Raw genomic sequence first — 22,686 nt, forward strand, 5'->3', positions numbered from 1 at the left:
TGGATCTTCTTTAAAGGTCATTGGAAAAGACAACCCCACCTCTTGAGGTGTTCCTAGCATTAGCCTTTTGCTGTCATTATTTTTAGTCACAAAGTCGTGTCTGACTCTACTGTAGACTGCCAGTATCCTCTGTCCATGGGATTTCTCAGGCAAGAATATTGAAGTGGGTTTCCATTTCCTTCTCCAGAGGATCTTCCTGACTGAGGGATTAAACCTGTGTCCTTTGCAGTATTAGCCAATATCTCAATTAATATTGAAAAAAAAAAAGCCCAATTGCTATCTTTTAAATGAAAGAGAAAGTTATCATCTTAAGCATTGGTATACAGGAAAATAAGAAACAAACACAAGGTAATGTTTAGAATTGTATTATATTTGCAGTGATTGATATTGACTCTCTGTGTATCTGTGACATGTACTGGAATTTTATTCTAAACAGATTTTTAGTAGTAGTCATCATAAAGAGCTGAATGCTAGGTAATTCTAGTATTTATTCCAGTAATTTATTTAAGTTAACTGCTTATTTATCCATTTATTAAAAACAAAAAACAAACAAAAAAAAACACATAGCACTATGTCAAGCCATCAGGACTGTTTATGTTGCTGTCAAGAAAGACTCCTGTAAACACACTTTTCAAACTCTGGAAACACAGTAATGGGATCTACAAGGTTTGTCCCTTAGATCCTCTTCCCTAACATTATATATCCCTTCGGTGTACATGATGTGTTATGTTATGTACTTCACATATCATAAGCCTGAAACAACATATTAAAATGAAACTGTCAGCACGTTATTTGTCAGCAGGACTTATTACACAAAGTCTAAAGAGGAAGAAACATGTTTTACTGGTTGTTCATGTTGCTCAGTGGCTGTCGTGTCTGTCTCTTTGGGACCCCAAGAACTGCAGCACGCCAAGCTCATCTGTCCTCCACTCTCTCTCAGAGTTTGCTCAAATTCATGTGCATTTTGGGAATGACTCTGTCTAACCATCTCATCCTCTGTGTCCCCTTTGCCTCCTGCTTACAGTCTTTCCCAGCACCGGGGTCTTTTCCAATGAGTCAGTTCTTTGCATCAAGTGGGCAAAGTTTTGGAGCCTCAGCTTCAGCATCAGTCCTTCCAATGAATATTCAGAGTTGATTTCCTTTAGTATTGACTGGTTTGATCTTGCAGTCCAAGGGAGTCACAAGAGCCTCCTCCAACACGACAGTTCAAAAGCATCAGTTCTTCGCCAGTCAGCCTTCTTTATGGTCCAGCTCTCACATCCATACATGACGACTGGAAAAACCATAGCTTTGACTACACAGGTCTTTGTCAGCAAAGTGTTGTCTCTGCTTTTTAATAATCTGTTCAGGTTTGTCATCACTTTCCTCCCAAAAAACAAGCATCTGTTCATCTCATGGCAGCAGTCACCGACCCCAGTGATTTTGGAGCCCAGGAAAATAAAATCTGTAATTGTTTCCACGTTATCCACTTCTATTTGCCAAGAAGGTCAGTTTACATTCCAATCCAAAAGAAGGGCAATGGCAAAGAATGTTCAAACTGCCACACAACTGCACTTATTTCACATATTAGCAAGGCGATGCTAAAAATCCTTTTCCTAGGTTTCAACAGTATATGAATAGAGTGTCCAGATGCAAAAGCTGGATTTAGAAAATGCAGAGGACCCAGAAATTAAGTTGCCAACATCTGTTGCATCACAGGAAAAGCGAGATAATTTCAGAAAAACATCTGCCTAAATGACTACACTAAAGCCTTTGACTGTGTGGATCACAGAAAACTGTGGAACATTCTTAAAGAGATGGAAAGAGCAGCCCACCTTACCTGCTTCCTGAGAAACCTATATGCAGGTCAAACAGCAACAGTTAGAACCAGACACAGAACAACTGATGGGTTCAAAATTGGGAAAGGAGTATGTCAAGGCTATATATTGTCGCGCCACTTTTTAGCTTACATGCAGAGTACATCATGTGAAACGCTGGGCTGGATGAATCATAAGCTGAAATCAAGATTGTTGGCAGAAACATCAACAACCTCGAATATGCAGATTATATCACTCTAATGGCAGAAAGTGAAGAGGAACTAAAGAGCTTCTTGATGAAGGTGAAATAAGAAAGTGAAAAAAACAGTTGAAAACTCAATATTCAAAAAACTAAGATCATGGCATCTGGTCCCATCACTTCATGGCAAATAGATGGGGAAAAAATGGAAACTGACAGACTTTATTTTATTGGGTCCCAAAACCACTGTGGATGGTGACTGTAACCATGAAAGCAAAAGAAGAAAAGCTACGACAAGCTTAGAGTACTAAAGAGCAGAGACATCACTTTGCCAACAAAGGTCTGTGTAGTCAAAATATGGTTTTTCCAGTTATCATGTACAGATGTAAGAATTGTACATAAAGAAGACTGAGTCCAAAGGATTGATGTTTTCAACCTGTGATGCTGGAGAAGACGCTTGAGAGTCTCTTGGGCAGCAAGGAGATCAAACCAGTGAATCCTAAAAGAAATCAGTCCTGAATATTCATTGGAAAGACTGATGCTGAAGCTGAAGCTCCAATATGTGGGTTACCTGATCCAAAGAGTCAAATGGTTGGAAAAGACCTTGAATTTGGGAACGACTTAAGGCAGGAGGAAAAGGGTACAAGAGAAAATGAGATGATTGGATGGCATTCAGTTAGGTTCAGTTTAGTCGCTCAGTCATGTCCGACTCTTTGCGACCCCATGAACCACAGCACGCCAGGCCTCCCTGTCCATCACCAACTCCCAGAGTCCACCCAAACACACGTCCATTGAGTCGGTGATGGCATCCAACCATCTCATCCTCTGTTGTCCCCTTCTCCTCCTGCCTTCAATCTTTCCCAGCATCAGGATCCTCTCCAATGAGCCAGCTCCTTGCATCAGGTGGCCAAAGTATTGGAGTTTCAACTTCAACATCATTCCTTCCAATGAACACCCAGGACTGATCTCCTTTAGGATGGATTGGTTGGATCTTCTTGCAGCCCAAGGGACTCTCAAGAGTCTTCTCCAACATCCCACCCTTGCCTTCTCCCACAGAGTCCAAAATTCTGTTCTGTACATCTGTGTCTCTTTTTCTGTTTTGCATATAGGGTTATCATTACCATCTTTCTAAATTCCATATATATACATTAGTATACTGTATTGGTCTTTATCTTTCTGGTTTACTTGACTCTGTATAATGGGATGCATGAGACAAGTGTTTGGGCCTGGTGCACTGGGAAGACCCAGAGGAATCGGATGGAGAGGGAGGTGGGAGGGGGGATCGGGATGGGGAATGCATGTAAATCCATGGCTGATTCATGTCAATGTATGACAAAAGCCACTACAATATTGTAAAGTAATTAGCCTCCAACTAAAAAAAAAAAAAAAAAAAAAAGAGTCTTCTCCAACACCACAGTTCAAAAGCATCAATTCTTTGGCACTCAGCTTTCTTTATAGTCCAATTCTGACATCCATACATGAAAAACCATAGCCTTGACTAGACGGATCTTTGTTGGCAAAGTAATGTCTCTGCTTTTTAATATGCTGTCTAGGTTGGTCATAACTTTCCTTCCAAGGAGTAAGCGTCTTTTAATTTCATGGCTACAATTACCATCCGCAGTGATTTTGGAGTGCAGAAAAATAAAGTCAGCCACTGTTTCCACCGTTTCCCCATCTATTTGCCATGAAGTGATGGGACTGGATGCCATGGCCTTAGTTTTCTGAATGTTGAGCTTTAAGCCAACTTTTTCACTCTCTTCTTTCACTTTCATCAAGAGGCTCTTTAGTTTTTATTCACTTTCTGCCATAAGGGTGGTGTCATCTGCATATCTGAGGTTACTGATATTTCTCCCAGCAGTCTTGATTCCAGCTTGTGCTTCCTCCAGCCCAGCAAGTTTCTCATGATGTACTCTGCATATAACTTAAATAAGCAGGGTGACAATATACAGCCTTGACGTACTCATTTTCCTATTTGGAACAAATCTGTTGTTCCATGTCCAGTTCTAACTGTTGCTTCCTGACTGACTCAATAGACATGAGTTTGGTAAATCTCTGGGAGATGATGAAGGACAGGGAAGCCTGGTGTGCTGCAGTCTATGGAGCTGCAAACAGTTAGACATGACTTAGTGAGTGAACACCAAAATTTGCCATGAAATGTTGGGACCAGATGCCATGATCTTAGTGTTTTGAATGTTGAGCTAGAAGCCAGCTTTCACTCTCCTCTTTCACCTTCATCAAGAAGCTCTTTAGTTCCTCTTAACTTCCTGCCGTCAGAGTGGTATCATCTGCACTTCTAAGGTTGTGGATATTTCTCCTGGAAATTTTCATTCCAGCTTGTCATTCATCCAGCCCAGCATTTCTTATGATGTATTCTGCATATAAGTTAAATAAGCAGGATAACAATATACAGCCTTGTCATACCCCTTTCCCAATTTTGAACCAGTCATTGGTTCTATGTCTGGTTCTGTCTGTTGCTTCTTGACTCACATGCAGTTTTCTCAGGAGACAGGTAAAGTAATCTGTTACTCCCATCTGTTAAAGAAAATAAGTAACATAGTCTGTTTAGGCTTCAGAGACAAAGCAGAACAGGCCTCTGACTTTGCTCTAACCTACCTGGACACTGCCCTGACTGGGAGTGACTGGGAGTGACTGGGAGTGACTGCGGGGAGTGCAGGACTTGTAGCACAATCATAAGATGTGGGAGGAATCCTGAGACAGTTGAGCCCCTGGAGGGGGCCTGACCAACCAAGCCCCAGGCTTCGCCACATTCCAGGTTTTCCAGGGCAAACCAGGCTTGCAATTTGGTCCCAATTTGATGACTATATCCGTTTGAGTCTCCAGGGATTATAAATCAGAACCAGAAGGTCAGTCTTTGATGTCTCACCCACAGAGCAGAGCCGATGTGCTGCCTGGGACCTTTCCCCATTTGGGACTCCAGACATGCTGTGACATGGGACTTCCCAGCCCTGTTTGAGTCTGGATGTTGGTCAAAACCCGGTTTGGTGATGTATTCTCTGCTCTTTCTGTTTCTCTTTTCTTTTAATGTTAGTGTCTTGAGAGTAAGCTAGATAATTATTTAATAAATATCTGCATTATTTATTTGTATATATTGAGTGGCTTACTTTATTAACAAATCCTTTGAAACTGAGATGGTAGTGAAAACTTTTGGCAAAACACTATCACTTTCAGTTTTGTCCACAGTTTTTTGTGATCCACACAGTGAAAGACTTTAGCACAGCCAGTGAAGCAGAAGCAGTTTTTTTTTTTTTTTTAAATTCCTTCACTGTGTCCATGACCCACCTATTTTCTTTTATAACCTCAAATAATTGCTTTTTTCCTCAGGATATTTTATAAGTCAGTACCTCTTAATTATTGTCCAAACACTTTCCACATTCAATATACTTTCTTAGAGACCTAGTAAAGATATTCATACATATTAAAAATAAACTTATTTGTGTTATGCAAAATTGGATTCTCTGGCCATCAATTACATATAAGTTGCTGAAGTGCTTAGTCACTCGGTAGTGTCTCACTCTCGGTGAGCCCATGGACTGTTGCCCGTCAGGTTCTTCTGTCTATGTAACTCTCCAGGCAAAAATACTGGATTTCCATCTTCAAGGGATATTTCTGACCAGGGATTGAACCATAGTCTCCTTCATTGCAAGTGGATTCTTTACCATCTACCCACTATATGTTTAAGGAAAATAGACTTTACTTTTTTCCTTTAACTTTTCATCTAATGATGCTGTATTAATGTCTTTACAGATGATAAGGAAATCAGGAATTTTTGCATTTGCTTCTGTTTATTTTTATTTTAACATAATGGTTAAGATGTGAGAGAGGTGAGTATTCAATCTGGATTTTTTTTAAGTGGGGTTCAGTTGCTTTACTATGTTCTGTTAGTTCTCCTGTGCATTATCCAAATCACCCATGCGTGTGCATATATCCCCTCCCTCTCACCCTCCGCTCAGGCACCACATCCCTTTAGGTCACCGCAGGTACCACGGTGAGATCCCTGGGCTGTGTAACAGGCTGCCACTCGCTATATGCTTTACATAAAGTTGCACAATCATATAAAGCTTAATAAGTCTCTCAGGGACGAGCCCTGAAAAGAGATGGTATTGGGTAGAGAGGGAGGTGGGAGGGGGGATCGGGATGGGGAACACATGTAAATCCATGGCTGATTCATGTCAATGTATGACAAAACCCACTACAATATTGTAAAGTAATTAGCCTCCAACTAATAAAAATAAATGAAAAAAAAAAGGAAAAAAAAAAGATGGTATCATTCATAGCACCAGGTCATGAGTGGCATTTTCAGGATCCACCTTTATTATCCACGTCAGAGGCAGGTCATCCAGTGTTTCAGATTTCACTACACACCCCATCATCATATCATATTTGGAGTTCTTTGCCCTTAGGACTGGTTTTTCCAGACCCTGCATTCATTCATTGTCTGAGCTGAGCAGAGGTTACTTCACAGTGATCCTATGTTGGGCACATCATTCCCAAATCAGTCTAAATGCCTGAGACCACCCTAATGATGCAATTCCCTGGTTGCATCTTGCCGAGAAATGATTTGGCTAATTAACCCCAGAGTACTTTTCTTATGTAATTCTGTGGTCCTGTCCCCAGGGCCATGGTTGAAATGGCACATTTAGCTGCAAAGGAAACAATGTCTATCTTTTGTGATGACTCATGCACTTAGGACATTTCCTGTTCCATATTTAGGACAAAACACTTGACTCTCATCACCTTCAGGCTACCATTCCATTCTTCCCCACCAAAAGTCAGCATTTCCCATACCCTACCTTCACATTGATATGTATTGGAAAAATTCTACTTTTTAATTTATATTTTATATTGGGTTAGAGTTGACCAACAATTTGTCTTAGTTTCAGTTGTACAGCAAAGCGATTTGTAATACAAATCCATGTATCTATTCTTTTTCAGATTACTCGCCCATATAGGTTATTACAGAGTACTGAGTTCCCTATACTATAGAGTAAGACCTTGTTGGTTACCTAGTTTAGACATAGTAATGTGTGTATGCTGATTCCAACCTTCTAACTTATCCCCTCCTCTGAAAAAACTACTGTTACAGATAGTTCCCACTGCAATAAATGCAACTTTGATGTGATTTATAATGCAGCATACATTTTCACTACTGAAGGCTTTCCTCTCTCTTGCTAGTTCACCCTCTCCCTGACTACTCAACCTCAACTTTGAGTTTAATACTTTATTTATATTTTCCAGTCTTATTTCCTCTTTGAGTCATTTGTCAGCATCTCATCCAGGTATCATCCCAGCAATTTTAGGCTTCATTTACCATCTCTGACTCTCATTGCATGGCCTCCTTCAGTAACCGTGTGTAATGAGATTGTAACTTCAGTTCAGTTCAGTTCAGTCACTCAGTCGTGTCTGACTCTTTGTGACCCCATGGACTGCAGTATGCCAGGCCTCTCTGTCCATCACCAACTCTTGGAGTTTACCCAAACTCATGTCCATTGAGTCGGTGATGCCATCCAACCATCTCATCCTCTGTCAATCCCTTCTCTTTCTGCCATCAATCTTTCCCAGAATCAGGGTCTTTTCAAAAGAGTCAGCCCATCACATCAGGTGGCCAAAGTAATGGGGTTTCAGCTACAACATCAGTCCTTCCAGTGTATATTCAGGACAGATTTCTTTCAGGATGGGCCGGTTGGATCTCCTTGCGGTCCAAGGAACTCTCAAGACTCTTCTCCAACAGCACAGTTCAAAAGCACCAATTCTTCAGCACTCAGCTAAGATTGTGACTTAGGTCAATTTTCTCACAGTTCCTTCTTTCTACTCTGCAGTTTGCATCCCCACAAATAAGCATAACCAGTGATGGCAGTTAGGTCACATACAGAACGATAGAAGCCAGGAGCTCGTACTGGAGAAAGGTAGTTAGCAGAGTTTGTTGAATCAAAACTGTAATAGCTCTCATTGATTTGATAAGTATGTGGCTCCTTCTTCAGAGGCAGCAAATTTAACTTAGCTTGAAAACCTCTCTAGAAATAAGCTATGAACTGGAGAAGCAGTTTCAACAACACTGTGTCTGTATGAACACTCAACTTACAGTAACTGTGACCTTCTACAAATCACTTCCTCCATGGGCCTCATTTTTTACTGGTCAAAAGAGAGTTATGAATGCAATAACCATTATTGAACATTCCAGCTACCACATGCTGTATCTATGTTGATATGCCTCTATCAATAATTTCTATTTGGAATGATTAAAAAAGTATAACAGAGGGATGGGGCTATATATATATATATATATATATACATATGCATACATATATATATACATATATATATATATATATTTAGCAATGGAAGGAAAAAATTACGTCTCTAGTCAGTGGGTTACAGGAGGCCCAATCCCATCAATCAAGCCCAATTAACTGACCTATGCTGAATTTTTACTTTAAGAGACATTTTGTTAAAAGCTATATTCATATAAGTTGAATTCCAGCTTTTTGAGTCATCAGGGAATCAGATATTCTACACAACGGACAGGATTGAAAAGGCAGACAACAATAAGTGTTGTTTAAGATGTGGAAAGGCTTCCCTGGTGACTCCGATGGTGAAGAATCTGCCCGCAGCAGACCCGGGTTCATTCCCTGGGTCGGGAAGATGCCCTGGAGAAGGGAATGGCACCTCACTCCAGTATCCTTGCCTGGACAATTCCATGGACAGAGGATCCTGGTGGGCTACAATCCATAGAATCAAAAAGAGTTGGACATGACTGAGCAGCTAACACAAGATGTGGAAAACCCAGATGATTCACACTGAAAAGTCATAGTGGAGGTGTGAACTGACATACTTTATAGAAAACCATATGAGTATTTACTAAATCTAAATTTTATTTTTAAGTTTTAAGTAGATAGTTACCTATTCAGTATTATGTTTAGGGGTATCATTGGCATCAAGGAAGTTTGTTTAGATGCGGATTTTTTATCTCAGTTGTTTGTCTCCAAAGTCTTGCATTTTACATTCTACCTTCAGTTTCTCCCACTGTGCCCTCATGATTCAAAAAGGTATTCTCTATTAATGCCCAAATCTTTGGGGAAGCAGTTTAGCTTATTCAACTGTCAGTAGCATACTGCTATCCATGTTAGAGATTTAGGAAGAGTTAGTCATCATGGCCTGGATGGGCAGTCAGGTTTATGAAGATAAGATGGGGTTCTGTCTAAACAGAGTGTAGCCTGAGGAAATGTGGTATTCTTAGAGAAAGAGAAGCATCTGAGAAAAATATGTCTGGAAAGAAATCAGATTATGGTGGTGATGGTTAACTTCCCTCCCTCCAAATACACAACAGAGAAATAGAGAATGGAAATAAATTCTTAATGACAACAAATATATCATTTTCCTGTACAAACATGCTGAAATACTTTTATCAATTACATAGGGTCTTTGATATTTTTATTGCAAATATCTGCCACAGAAGTACATTTGGTATTTTCATATTGAGGTCATCACATAAAAAAGAGAAATACATTAAGAAAAGGCATTAATAATTGTAACAGAAATATCTTTTCTGAAAATTATTAATTTAATTGAATTTTGTCTAAAGAAAATTCTAGCCTTATAGACACCATGATGGAATACTATAACAGTTAACAATATGAAGACATAAAGAAAAATAACTGAAAATCATCTGTTTTGTATTTATTGCAAGTTAGGATTCAGAAGAAATATGAAACTTACTGAATGACTGAAATGCATAAACTGGTACATGTCTTGCACATCTTTTCTTGTTTGCTCACATTTTGCATTTACACATCTGTGGCAATTAAATTAACTGCATTAAGACTGAAGGTGTAGAGCTAATATATATGACTGCAGTACACTTGGGGAGAATATTTATCAACTACATGTGTCTAAAGAACAAATAGCAACCTGTGCTCAAAAGTATACAGTGATGACCCACACGTGTGACGAAATGTTACAATAGATGGATAATGCAGAGATCACCTCCTTGAAACTGTCAAGTTGTACAATGTCAAGGGACACCACTTTCTTTACTTCCTATTCCTTTCCGAAACTACGATGAAGTAGTATCCCCCATCACTTTCTCTTCACCCCAACATTGATTATGTTCGTGTCCATGTGATGTAACTAAAACAGACGCCCTCCCAGTGTGACAATGCTTCCTAGTTGCTCCGCTCTGCTATCGGTCACTGTTGGATCCCTCCTTGGTTTAGAAATGGGATCTGTATGATCCATCAGTCCTCTCAGAAATCTAGGAGCCATATGGCATTGCTTTCTGAGTTTTCAAGTGTCACTTTAACATAAACAAGCCATAACATCTGGGAGACTACTTAGAGTTATGTTTTAAGACAAATTTGTTTCATTGTGCTATATTCAGGAATCTATTTTTGAGCTATTTCTATGGAAGCAAATAAACAATGACTACAGAATTGCAGAATATTATTCCCTCTGGGCTTCAGTTTCTGTTCCATATTATGAGGTTATTAGGCCAAGACATATGTGATAATATGTCAAATCTATAAAAGCATGCAGTGAAAATTAGATAATATAAAATGAGCATGGTGAAAAAGCAAAAATTGCAATGTTTATGTCATTTTAACACTCTTTGTTCCTAAACATCATTTATAGAATTTATTTATTTATTTTTAGGACTTTACTTTTATTTATTTCCTATTGGCCTTCCACTTGGCATGTGGGATCTTAACCCACACCCAGGGGACCAACTGGAACCCTCAACCTCTGTCTTAGAAGTGCAGAATCTTAACCACTGGACCACCAGGGAAGTTCCCACATATAATTTATTTTAAGAAATAAATTATCTGTCTTTGACAAATTATGTTGTTGTTCAGTTGCTAAGTCATTTCCAACTCTTTGTGACCCCATGGACTGCAGCATGACAGTCTTCCCTGTCCTTCACCATCTCCTGGAGATTGCTCAAATTCATGTCCACTGAATCAGTGATCACATCAAAGTATTGGAGTTTCAGCTTCAGCATCAGTCCTTCCCATGAATATTCACAATTGATTTCCATTAGCATTGACTGGTTGATTTCCTTGCTGTCCAAGGAACTCTCAAGAGTTTTCTCCAGCATAGTGTGAAAGCATCAGTTCTTTGGTGCTCAGCTTTCTTTATGGTCCAACTCTCACATCCATATAAAACTACTGGAAAAACCACAGCTTTTCTCTGATAATGAGTGATGTTGAGCATCTTTTCATGTGTTTGTTAGCCATCTGTATGTCTTCTTTGGAGAAATGTCTGTTTAGTTTTTTGGCCCATTTTTTGATTGGGTCATTTATTTTTCTGGAATTGAGCTGCAGGAGTTGCTTGCATATTTTTGAGATTAATCCTTTGTCTGTTGCTTCGTTTGCTATTATTTTCTCCCAATCTGAGGCTTGTCTTTTCACCTTGCTTATGGACTCTGTGGGAGAAGGCGAGGGTGGGATGTTTTGAGAGAACAGCAATCGAAACATGTATATTATCTAGGGTGAAACAGATCACCAGCCCAGGTTGGATGCATGAGACAAGTGCTTGGGTCTGGTGCACTGGGAAGACCCAGAGGGATCAGGTAGAGAGGGAGGTGGAGGGGGGATCGGGATGGGGAATACATGTAAATCCATGGCTGATTCATGTCAGTGTATGACAAAAAACCACTACAATATTGTAAAGTAATTAGCCTCCAACTAATAAAAATAAATGAAAAAATAAATAAAATTAAAAATAAATAAATAAATAAAAACCACAGCTTTTACTATATGGATCTTTATCAGCAAAATGATGTCTCTACTTTTTAACATGCTGTGTAGGTTTGTCGTAGCTTTTCTCCCAAGGAGAAAGTGTTTTTTTAATTTCATAGCTGCAGTCACCATCTGCAGTGATTTTGAAGCCTGAGAAAATAAAGTCTCTCACTGTTTCCATTGTTTCTCCATCTATTTGCCATAAAATAATGGGACTGTATGCCATAATCTTAGTTTATTTGAATGTGGAGTTGTAAGCCAGCTTTTTCACACTCCACTTTCATCTTCATCAAGAGACTCTTCAGTTCCTCTTCACTTTCTGACATAAGGGTGGTGTCATCTGCATATCCGAGGTTATTGATATTTCTCCTGGCAAACTAGATTCCAGCTTGTGCTTCATAGAGCCCAGCATTTCACATGATGTACTGCGTATATTAGTTAAATAAGCAGAGTGACAATATATAGCCTAGATGTAACCCCTTTCCCAATTTCGAACTAGTCTGTTTTTCCATGTCTGGTTCTACCTGATGCTTCTTGACCTACATGCAGGTTTCTCAGGAGGCAGGTAATGAGATGAGGTATTCCCACCTCTTTAAGAATTTTCCACAGTTTGTTGTGATCCGCACAGTATGAGCCGAAGAACTGATCCTTTTGAACTGTGGTGTTGGAGAAGACTCTTGAGCGTCCCATGGACTGCAAGGAGACCCAACCAGTCCATCAAAGGAGATCAGTCCTGGGTGTTCATTGGAAGGACTGATGCTGAAGTTGAAACTCCAATACTTTGGCCACCTGATGTGAAGAGCTGACTCTTTTGAAAAGACCCTGATGCTGGGAAAGATTGAGTGCAGGAGGAGAAGTGAATGACAGAGGATGAGATGGTTGGATGGCATCATCGACTCAATGGACATGGGTTTGGGTGGACTCCGGGAGTTGGTGATGGGCAGGGAGGCCTGGTGTGCTGTGGTTCATGGGGTCGCAAACAGTTGGACATGACTGAGCAACTGAACTGAACTGACACAATATGAAAATGCAAAAAGATGCTAAAGTATATGTATTTAATTTTCTCACATCACAGATTTTTAGTTAATAATTGAGTATACACTAAGTGGTTTTATATATATGCATAATTTATTATATAATTCATTGCAACATCAATTTTATTTAAATATTAAAAGCCAAGTACATAGAAAATAAAGTTTAGTTATCTATAGGTACTGTAGATATGTTCAGATTTTTGCTGTTTTTTCAAAATCTTTACTCCGTTAATGCATTTAATGGGCTGTCTGTGTGTCTGTGTTATTATGTAAGGGTGAATGTTTTTTCATTTGTTTTGCAATTTATCTAATGAAAATAAAGGGATTTGTGAACTGGAAATTAGGAATGCTTGTTGATTAGTATCATTTAACTACAGTCTGTATTCCATTCTCAATCAACTTACTAGTATGAAGCACCAGATGATATACTACATCAGGATGTCTGTTAATTATTCCTGAGAGACCAAGGATTCACCACTGAGGGACCAGACACAGAGATGGTTATATAATCTAAGTCAGGCAGGAGACAAGACTGAATCTTAATGCAGATAGAACTGCATGCAACAAGCAAGTCAGGAGTTCTGGGACAGGTACTGATATCTTTCTTGTTTCTCTGATATATATTTGAAATTTCCTTAGGTTTTTAACCCTTTTTTGAAAGAAAGCATGTTATATAAACAAAGGAATATATGAAATAAACACAAAACTTCATTTTACTTAATTTTTCCAACCTGTTCATTTTAAACCAATATATTTGCTATTGTTGCTCAGTTGCTAACTCATGTCTGACTCTGCAACCCCACAGACTGTAGCACACCAGGCTTCCCAGCCCTTCATTCTCTCCTTGAGTTTGCTCAAATTCATTTGCACCAAATTGTGTTGGTGATGCTCTCTAACCATTTCATCTTCTGTAGCACCTTTCTCTTTTTTCCTAAATATTTCCCAGCATCAGGGTCTTTTCCAATGAGGTGTATTTTTTCCAGTGAGTTGGCCCTTTACATCAGGTGGCCAAAGTGTTGGAGCTTCAAGTTCAGCCCTTCCAGTGAATATTCAGGGTTGATTTCCTTTAGGATTAACTGGTTTGATTTCATTGCAGTCCAAGGGACTCTTAGAGTCTTCTCCAGCACCACAATTTGAAAGTGTCAGTTCTTCAGATATACACAGATAAATATACATAGTTCAACTCTTTAGCGACCCCAGGGGCTATAGCCTGCCAGGCTCCTCTGTCCATGGGATTTCCCAGGAAAGAATACTGGAGTGGGTTGCCATTTTCTCCTCCAGGGGATCTACTTGACCTAGGGATCAAACTCACGTCTTCTTCGGTCTCCTGCAGTGGCAGGCAGATTCTTTGTCACTGAGCTACCTGGGAAGCCCTACGCTCAATTCTGCTTTTCTTAAATTCTCACAGAATGTAAGGGGACAGGTATGACCTTGTATATCACACAACTGGTCTCTGCAACATATAGCAAGGGGACATAAAATTCAATTGCTCCCGCCTCGCAAGACAAGTCACTCCTAAATCAAGCATGACTGGTCTCAGAGATATTCAAGAGAAATATGGATCAAATTAAAGAATGAAGCTATTAAAATTTTTAGAGTCAGGGATGGGGACACAGTTCACACGTGATTGTCTCCAGGACTGTGAACATATGAGTATTTGTATCATGTGTCTTACGTAACTGATCTTGCATTGAATGTATCATGTTGAGAAGAGTAGACTAGGGCAGAAGGATCCACATGGTAAACCACAACACCTTTCTTGCCTTTCTGTCATCTGTGCTACCAGCTTCTCTACGATTGGGTCCCAGATGTTCTTCATCATCTCCCCTATGTAGCAGCAGCTCTCAGAAGGGGGGATATTGCCCTGGAATATAACTGCCTCTCCACTCTAACATTTCATGCATAAGCACCCTTCCACCCTCTTATCCAAAAGTTATCACCTTTCTGCTCCAGTGGGTCTTCACAGCCTATCTCTCATATACTAAAGTTGAACAGACCTGAGAATTTAATGGTGAAATGAGTTCTTGTTGTGTTCAGAAACTTGCCATATCTCTTCCTACTTCACGCTCATGGAGATGAAGAAATTACAAAGCAATATATTCATTATCTACATCATTTGTTAACTATAATTCTCTATTACAGGAAATGACAACATTCATACATCATTGAAACAAAACAAAACAGAGATCTTCTCAGAAGACATGGGTTGTCTAATTGTGAGAACTAATTGAGAGAATCTTGCCTTCAATCTGAGGACATAAATTTCTTAATATTTGATTAAAGTAGCAAAAATCATCATAAATACTACACAAATTGGTATGGAAATAGCCTGAGTTAGCATAGATGAATTTGTGCTACAAAGACTACAATGGTTTCCAAATGTATCATTACTATTATCATTTTATCAGTTATATTCAATTGGAAATATTTCCCAAAGGATCAGTTTAACTTCAAGGCATCTCAGCATTATTTCTCTCTTCTTCTAATTACTGAAATATAGAAACAAATAGCAATTTAGCGATTAAGACAGTAAGATGATATTAACCCTCCACTTCCATTTCCTTTTTCATAACCAGGAGTTTCACGTGTGAGGGATGACTGCTGAGAACTGCACTGTGTTTACTGACTTCGCATTCTTAGGACTTTCCAGTAGACAAGATGCGCAGGGGCTCTTCCTGCTTCCTGCTGGTTTATGGTGTGACTGTGGTTGCCAATGTCGGGATGGTCCTGCTGATCAAGGTGGACCCCAGACTGCACACGCCCATGTATTATTTCCTGAGCAATCTGTCCTTCTGTGACATCTGCTATTCTTCTACTATCTCCCCCAAGATGCTGGCTGATTTCTTATCTGAGCAAAAAAGGATTCCATACAATGTATGTGCCACCCAGTTGTATTTTTTTGGAGCCTTTGCAGATGTGGAATGTCTCATGTTGGCTGTCATGGCTTATGACCGTTATGTAGCCATTTGCAATCCACTTCTTTATACAATTGCCATGTCCAGGGAAATCCGTACCCAGCTTGTGGCTATTGCTTACATCGTAGGCTTGGTAGATTCAGCAATCCACACCTGTTGTACATTTCGGTTGTCATTCTGCAATTCCAATATCATCAATCACTTTTTCTGTGACAACCCACCCTTACTAGCCCTCTCCTCCTCAGATACACCCATCAATGAGATTGTGATGTTCACTTTTATTGGCTGTGTTGTGGGGACCAGCATTATCACTGTCCTCCTTTCCTACAGTTACATCCTAATAACCATCCTCAGGATGAACTCAGCTGAGGGCGATGCAAAGCTTCTCTACCTGTGGCTCCCACTTAACCGCTGTGGCTATATTTCATGGCACACTCCTGTTCATGTATTTCAGACCCAGCTCCACTTACTCCATGGACACAGACAAAACGGCCTCTGTCTTTTACACAGTTGCCATCCCCATGTTAAACCCACTGATCTACAGCTTAAGGAATCAAGATGTAAAAGGTGCCCTAAAAAAAGCAATCGGCACTAAATTATGTTCTGGGTGATACAGTACTTTCATCCTAACGTATTTAAAGATTCTGAGAGATGAAGCTCGGGAAATTTGACATAGATTCTTGTAGGCTTACTAACACAGCTTTTGAATATTTTCCATTACTTGTATTTTCACCTAAATCAGTTTAGGGAACAGCCATTTCACTAAACTCTCCAAACTAAGTAAAAGTAGTAAAGAGTAGTAATAGGATCAGTTTGCTGTTTTGCAGAGAGTTTTTTTTTTTTTTTTTCACACAGTTTTTTTGTTTTCTTGAAGAAGCCTCAATAAGATGTCATGCACAGAGCAACCTCCCACCCATGTTAATTCAACTTACCTTCCTAAAGGCTCCTATTTATTTAACAATAGCCTTAATGAACATGCTGAGCCAGATGGAGTGTTAGTGGGTCAAATTAGGTAAAATCCATCTGCATTTGTTTTCTTTTGACTTAGGCAAAACTGAGATTCTGAGACAGGAATTATTTGATGCAAAAATCTGCTCAGTTTCTCTTCATTCTGCTTCAGTTATTATCATCAAACCTCCCCTGATTTTCCAGAAGTCACTGGAGAAGACTTTGTTAACGAAAACTATTGGCTGCCTCATCAGTAAACTAAGGAGGTTGCAATCATGAAGCTGCCTGGTCAGTGAACCGTGATGGGACTCATGATGAGAAAGCACAGAATAGGCTTTCTCAAGATAGGCTGGCCCCAGAGAGCTAAGTTCAGTTCAGTTCAGTCACTCAGTCGTGTCCAACTCTTTTCAACCCCATGGACTGCAGAACGCCAGCCTCCCTGTCCATCACAAACTCCCAGAACCTATTCAAACTCATGTCCATTGAGTTGGTGATGCCATCCAATCATCTCATCCTCTGTCGTCCCCTTCTCCTCCCACCTTCAATCTTTCCCAGCATCAGGGTCTTTTCCAATGAGTCAGTCCTTCACATCAGGTGGCCAAAGTATTGGAGTTTCAGCTTCAGCATCAGTCAGTCCAATGAATATTCAGGACTGATTTCCTTTAAGATGGACTGGTTGGAACTCCTTGCAGCCCAAGGGAGTCTCAGGATAGCTAAGGTGCATATCAAAGGAATAATTCCAGTGAGCCCAAACTGTTGTATCTTCCCATACACAGAAAAAGTGCTAAATTCTTCAGTTTATCTGGTTTTCTTTTATTAAGAATAATCTTTTGGTATTCTGATTATCTGATGTTTTCCTCAAAAACTTCTATCTATCCTGGCTCCCCCTTGCCTCTTCAGAACTTACCTCTTCAGAACAGTTTCTTAGCACTATCTGAGATGCTGTGTTCCAGGCTTGAAGTCCTCAGAATGTCTGCCAAATAAAATACGACTCTCAACTTTTAGTTTGTGCATTTTTTTCAGTGGACAACTTCATCTCCCCTGTGGGTTCATAGCATTACACTAGTCAAAATTTAAAAAAAAAAAGAAAGAAAGAAACTGAATGCTCTGTTGATATAATTTAAATTGTCAAGGAAGAGCTATTAACAAAACGTAGGTCCCTTGTGATGGGGAGGGGTGGGGTGATGCAGGTGGTGGGGAAAGAAGTAGTAGTTATATTAACATGCCACGGACAATAACTTATGCAGTCTCTCTATATCACTATGAAATAAATTGGAATGATATTCTGAACAAAATTGTAACATTCTGTTCTCCTGGTATCCAATTAGCAATTAATCCAGCTGGAAAAATAAAATACAATTTCAGGTTCTTGGAAATTTTTTTAAATTAAAATATAGTTGATTTACAATGCTGTATTAGTCTCATGTGTACAGCAAAGTGATTCATATCATTTTTTTAATCTGTGTTTGTTGTTATTTAATCGCTAAGTCATGTGTGACCCTTTTGTGACCTTGTGACCCCATGGACTATAGCCATGCGTCACTGTCCATGGGATTTCCCAGGCAAAGATACTGGAGTGGGCTGTCATTTCCTTCTTCAGGGGATCTTTCTGACCCAGGGATTCAAGCAGTGTTTCCTGCTAAGCCCATATATATATATATATATATATATATATATATACACACACATATACACTAGTGACTAAGAAGGTAAAGAATCTACCTGCCAATGCAGGAAAAACAATTAATTAAGCACACACTTGCATTCCTAACACCATTTTCTGCTGTTTAAGACAAAGCGTTCGGTTCTCATCACCCTTAGGCTGTCATTTCCTTCTTCCCCATTGAAAGCCCACATTTGCCAAGGCCTATGTCACCACTGACCTGCACAGACAGCGCTCTTTCTGTAGTGTAGTTTCCACCGCCATGGGTGGACCCAGGGCTGCTTTGGTATTAGTGTACCTTCTGCCATAAGAGGCTCTCCCCTCTACCCATCTGGGAGCAGCGGACGTACACTGACTGGTCCTCGAACTCGCCTGAAAAGCAAACACAGAAAGGTTCTTCTCTATTTCTTTTAAGTGGCTTTGTATAAATCATCTGGCCACTCTCTTATTTGCAAATTGTAGAAATTCATATGAATTTCTCATTCTCTTATAATTTTATTGTGCTTCATTTTACTGTGTGTGTGCGCTCAGTCACTCAGTTGTGTCCGATTCATCGTGATCCCATGGACTGCAGCCCACCAGGCTCCTCTGTCCATGGGATTCTCCAAGCAAGAATCCTGGAGTGGGTTGCCATTTCCTCCTCCAGAGGATCTTCCCAACACAAGGATCGAACCCCTGTCTCCTGCAGCTCCTGCACTGGCAAGTGGATTCTTTATCACTGAACCACCGAGGAAGCACACACACACACACACACACACACACAGAGGCAGCATTACTCTACGTCTCATTTCAATCCTTTGACATCATGCCATGAGCTTTTCAATCTCCACTCAATTTCTTATTTTTTTTCCTATTGTCTTTCATTCACTATTCTCTGTTTGCCAAATTCTTCATATGGATTCAATTTATCCTCCCTTTCTGTTTTGTACCCAGAACATCAGCTGGCATGCATACATAGAGTAAATGTTTTTATTGAGTTACGATTCTCAGGTCAATTCTGGCCTTGGATGGCCAAAATTCCACTTGAACATGAAGCACAGATAACACATATTGGAGTCAATGTCGTTCATCACTGACTTTCCACCTACATGCAGTGAAATGAAATGTCTGCTGTCATACCAATAAACAAGAAATGTCACAGCCATCTGTTTTCTGGCCTCCAAATGTGAATGAGGGCTCCCAAAACTGAGAGCCAGCAGGCGCTGCCACCACCACAGGTGTTTGTTAAGGAGCTCAGGGAATGCAAGCCGCAACCATCTGGCACATCGGCCACTCCTTAAGGTAAACAAGGAATTAAGGATGCAAGCAATCAGGAAACAGAATTTGGCCCCAGATAGCAAGCTCCAGGAGTTGGTGATGGACAGGGAAGCATGGCATGTTGCAGTCCATGGGGTCCGGACAGAACTGAGGGACTGAACTGAACTGAGCTGAAGTGCATGTTAAAGGAATGAATTCAGTGAGCTCAGAGGCCTGCATCTTTCCATATGCAGAACAATAAACTCCTTAACTTGATATCTGATTTTCTTTGCCTCACAATAATCTCTGATGTTCAGATTCCCAGTCCCCTTTGTTGCAGACTTGTATATAGCCTGACTCCCCCTCCTGCCTCCTTAGAGCGGTTTTCTCATGACTACTGAGATGCTGCTTCCTGGTCTTAGAGTGCTTAACATTCACATCAAGGCCTTAACATTCCCGTCGATTTTATGTGTAATGGTCTACCATTTTGAAAGTCATAATATACTTTTGCCTGAGGTGTTCTTAAGAAATAGAAAAACACATTACATCATCTCCTTTGCGTTTACTCAACTTCTCAGCAGAACTCTAATTGCTCAGGTAAGTTTTCCCATTGGGTTTGGATATCAGAGTGTGTGATCCTGAGAGCTGAGATTAGAAAGATAATCTCAAAAACTTCAAAGCAACATATAAAAGGTCTTGCATTACCCTAAAGAACTGCAGCCTTCCTAAGGAAGGCACAGATTTCTTCTATGAACAGAGAAGACCAGCCCACATGGGTTGTAAAAATTACACAATGGATCAATTTTTCTTTTTAAATCTTTAAGTGCTAAATTGATTTTTCCAGTGAAAAATGAACGAATGTGGGCAACAGTGTAATAAGAAGATGAATGAAAAAGATAATAATCTGGTAAGTGAAAAGTGAAAGTGAAGTCGCTCAGTTGTGGCCAGCTCTTTATGACCCCATGGACCGTAGCCTACCAGGCTCCTCCGTCCATGGAATTTTCCAGGCAAGAATACTAGAATGGGTTGCTGTTTCCTTCTCCAGGGGATCTTCCCAACCTAGAGATCGAACCCGGGCCTCCAATATTGCAGGCAGATTTTTCTTTCTGAGACACTAGGGAAGCTCACTTATTTTACACATAGAAACTGATGGTTTGAGAATAAACATGCTTAGGGTAACACTTAGTGGGAAGCTCACTTATTTTATACATAGAAACTGATGGTTTGAGAATAAACATGCTTAGGGAATGCAGTTTTTAACTTCTGAAAATATATCTAACAAAAACAACAGCAGAAACAAAAACCTAACATTTGACACATGATAGTGTTAAAGAATCTGCCTGCCAATGCAGGAGACGTGGGTTTGATCTCTGGGCCAGGAAGGTCCCCTGGAGAAGGAAATGGCAACCCATTCCAGTATTCTTGCCCGAGAAGCTGCTAGGACAGAGAAGCCGGGTGGGCTACAGTCCATGGGGTCACAAAAGAGAAGGACAAGACTTTGCAACTAAACAACAACAATAGCAAACCTTAAAACAAATCTCACCATTGCTGGACTCTGACTAGGAATCAGAATTAAACACTGTGCTTATTAGATATTATTTATTTTTAAAGAATGGAAGAAGTTGTATATTAATTAAAGCTGAACTGATTTTTATATTATATTATTTGTCCTGTCTTATGGTAATGCATTGATACCAACAACTGTCAATACACAAGTGAAAGGATTCAGGCAGAAAAGAGGGCTGACTTTAAGGGAGAAGAAAAATAAATGCTTTAAAAAATAATGATATTACTCAGCCATTAAAAATAATAAAATAATGACATTTGCAGCAGCATGGATGGACCTAGAGTGTCGTACTGAGTGAAGTAATTCAGACAGAGAGGGAGAAATATCATAGGACACCCTTTATATGCAGAATCTAAAAGGATTGATGCAAATGAACTTATTAAAAAAGAGAAAGAGATGTACAAACTTAGATAATGAAATTATGGTTACCAGTAGAAAAAAGTAGGTGAAGGAGAATGGGATTTGGGGTTGAACATGTACACACTGCTGTATTTAAAATGGATAATCAGCAAGGACCTACTCTGCCTGGATGGGAGGAGAGTGTGAGGGGGATGGATACGCGCATGTGTATGGCTGAGTCCTTCTCCGTTCACCTGAAACTACCAAACATTGTTTGTTAATCAGATATACCGCAATACAAAATAAAAAGCTTAAAGAAATTAAAAGGAAAAAAGAAAAAGTGACTAAGGACTTCCCTGGCAGGTGAGCACATTGAGTTTTGGGAAATAACTATACTATTTACAGTAATCTTCTAAGCTCCACCATTTCTAACATGTCCATTTCTGGGACAGTAGTGTTTATTGAAGAATGTCCAGTGTACAGAATGTCCAAACTCTGGACCTGATCTTTGATTGCAAAGCTGTGTAGTCCTGGACTATTCATAGGGCTGAAACCATCAGTTCCTTCTCCATAAAACTGAGAGATGATTAGCCCTGTTTAAAGAACTGAGAGAATTAAATTAGATGAGAAAGTTTACTTTGAAAATTATAAGACACAAATAAATGTATTAGTGTCAAATAAACACATTTACCCAGAATTTACCTAATCTACCTAGAAACAGAACAGATGCAGAAAAATAGGTGTTGAGCAATGCAGAATCTACAATTATTATCGTGTCTATAGTTCATTTTCTATACCAAAAAAATTGCTTCACAAATAGTTGTGTTGTGCTTATTAACTCTAAATGTATACACAGTGTTAATAAAGACATTTAGTTTTGTTAAGAACTTGGAACAAATTGATAATAGGATGGATGGTTAAGATTTAGGTAATGTGCTTAGATTATGTTCTGAGACAGAGAATATGATATGAAAATGAAAATGTATTCAAATCTGAAGTTATTTAAATACTGAGTTTGTAGGAACCATGAATAATGTGAATTGTTAAAGAAAAAATATATTTGTGTATATAACATATATGCACACATACTTATCTTTAACTTTTATAGGCAGGAGACAGTGAGTACAGGGAGGCCTGGCATGCTGCAGTCCCTGGAGTCCTAAAGAAATAGACACTATTTAGCCCCTAAAAAACAAGAACAGTGTGTATAGCATGTATAGGCATCAAAGATTTTACT

General features: G+C 39.5%; 1 pseudogene; it reads left to right on the forward strand.

Moving 5' to 3' along the window:
• The first annotated feature begins 15,375 nt into the window (after positions 1–15,375).
• On the forward strand, positions 15,376–16,307 carry LOC110125342 (olfactory receptor 5AR1-like; annotated as a pseudogene).
• Positions 16,308–22,686: the final 6,379 nt, after the last annotated feature.

The sequence above is a fragment of the Odocoileus virginianus genome, chromosome 10, assembly GCF_023699985.2.
Source record: "Odocoileus virginianus isolate 20LAN1187 ecotype Illinois chromosome 10, Ovbor_1.2, whole genome shotgun sequence".
NCBI classification, from domain to species: Eukaryota; Metazoa; Chordata; class Mammalia; order Artiodactyla; family Cervidae; genus Odocoileus; species Odocoileus virginianus.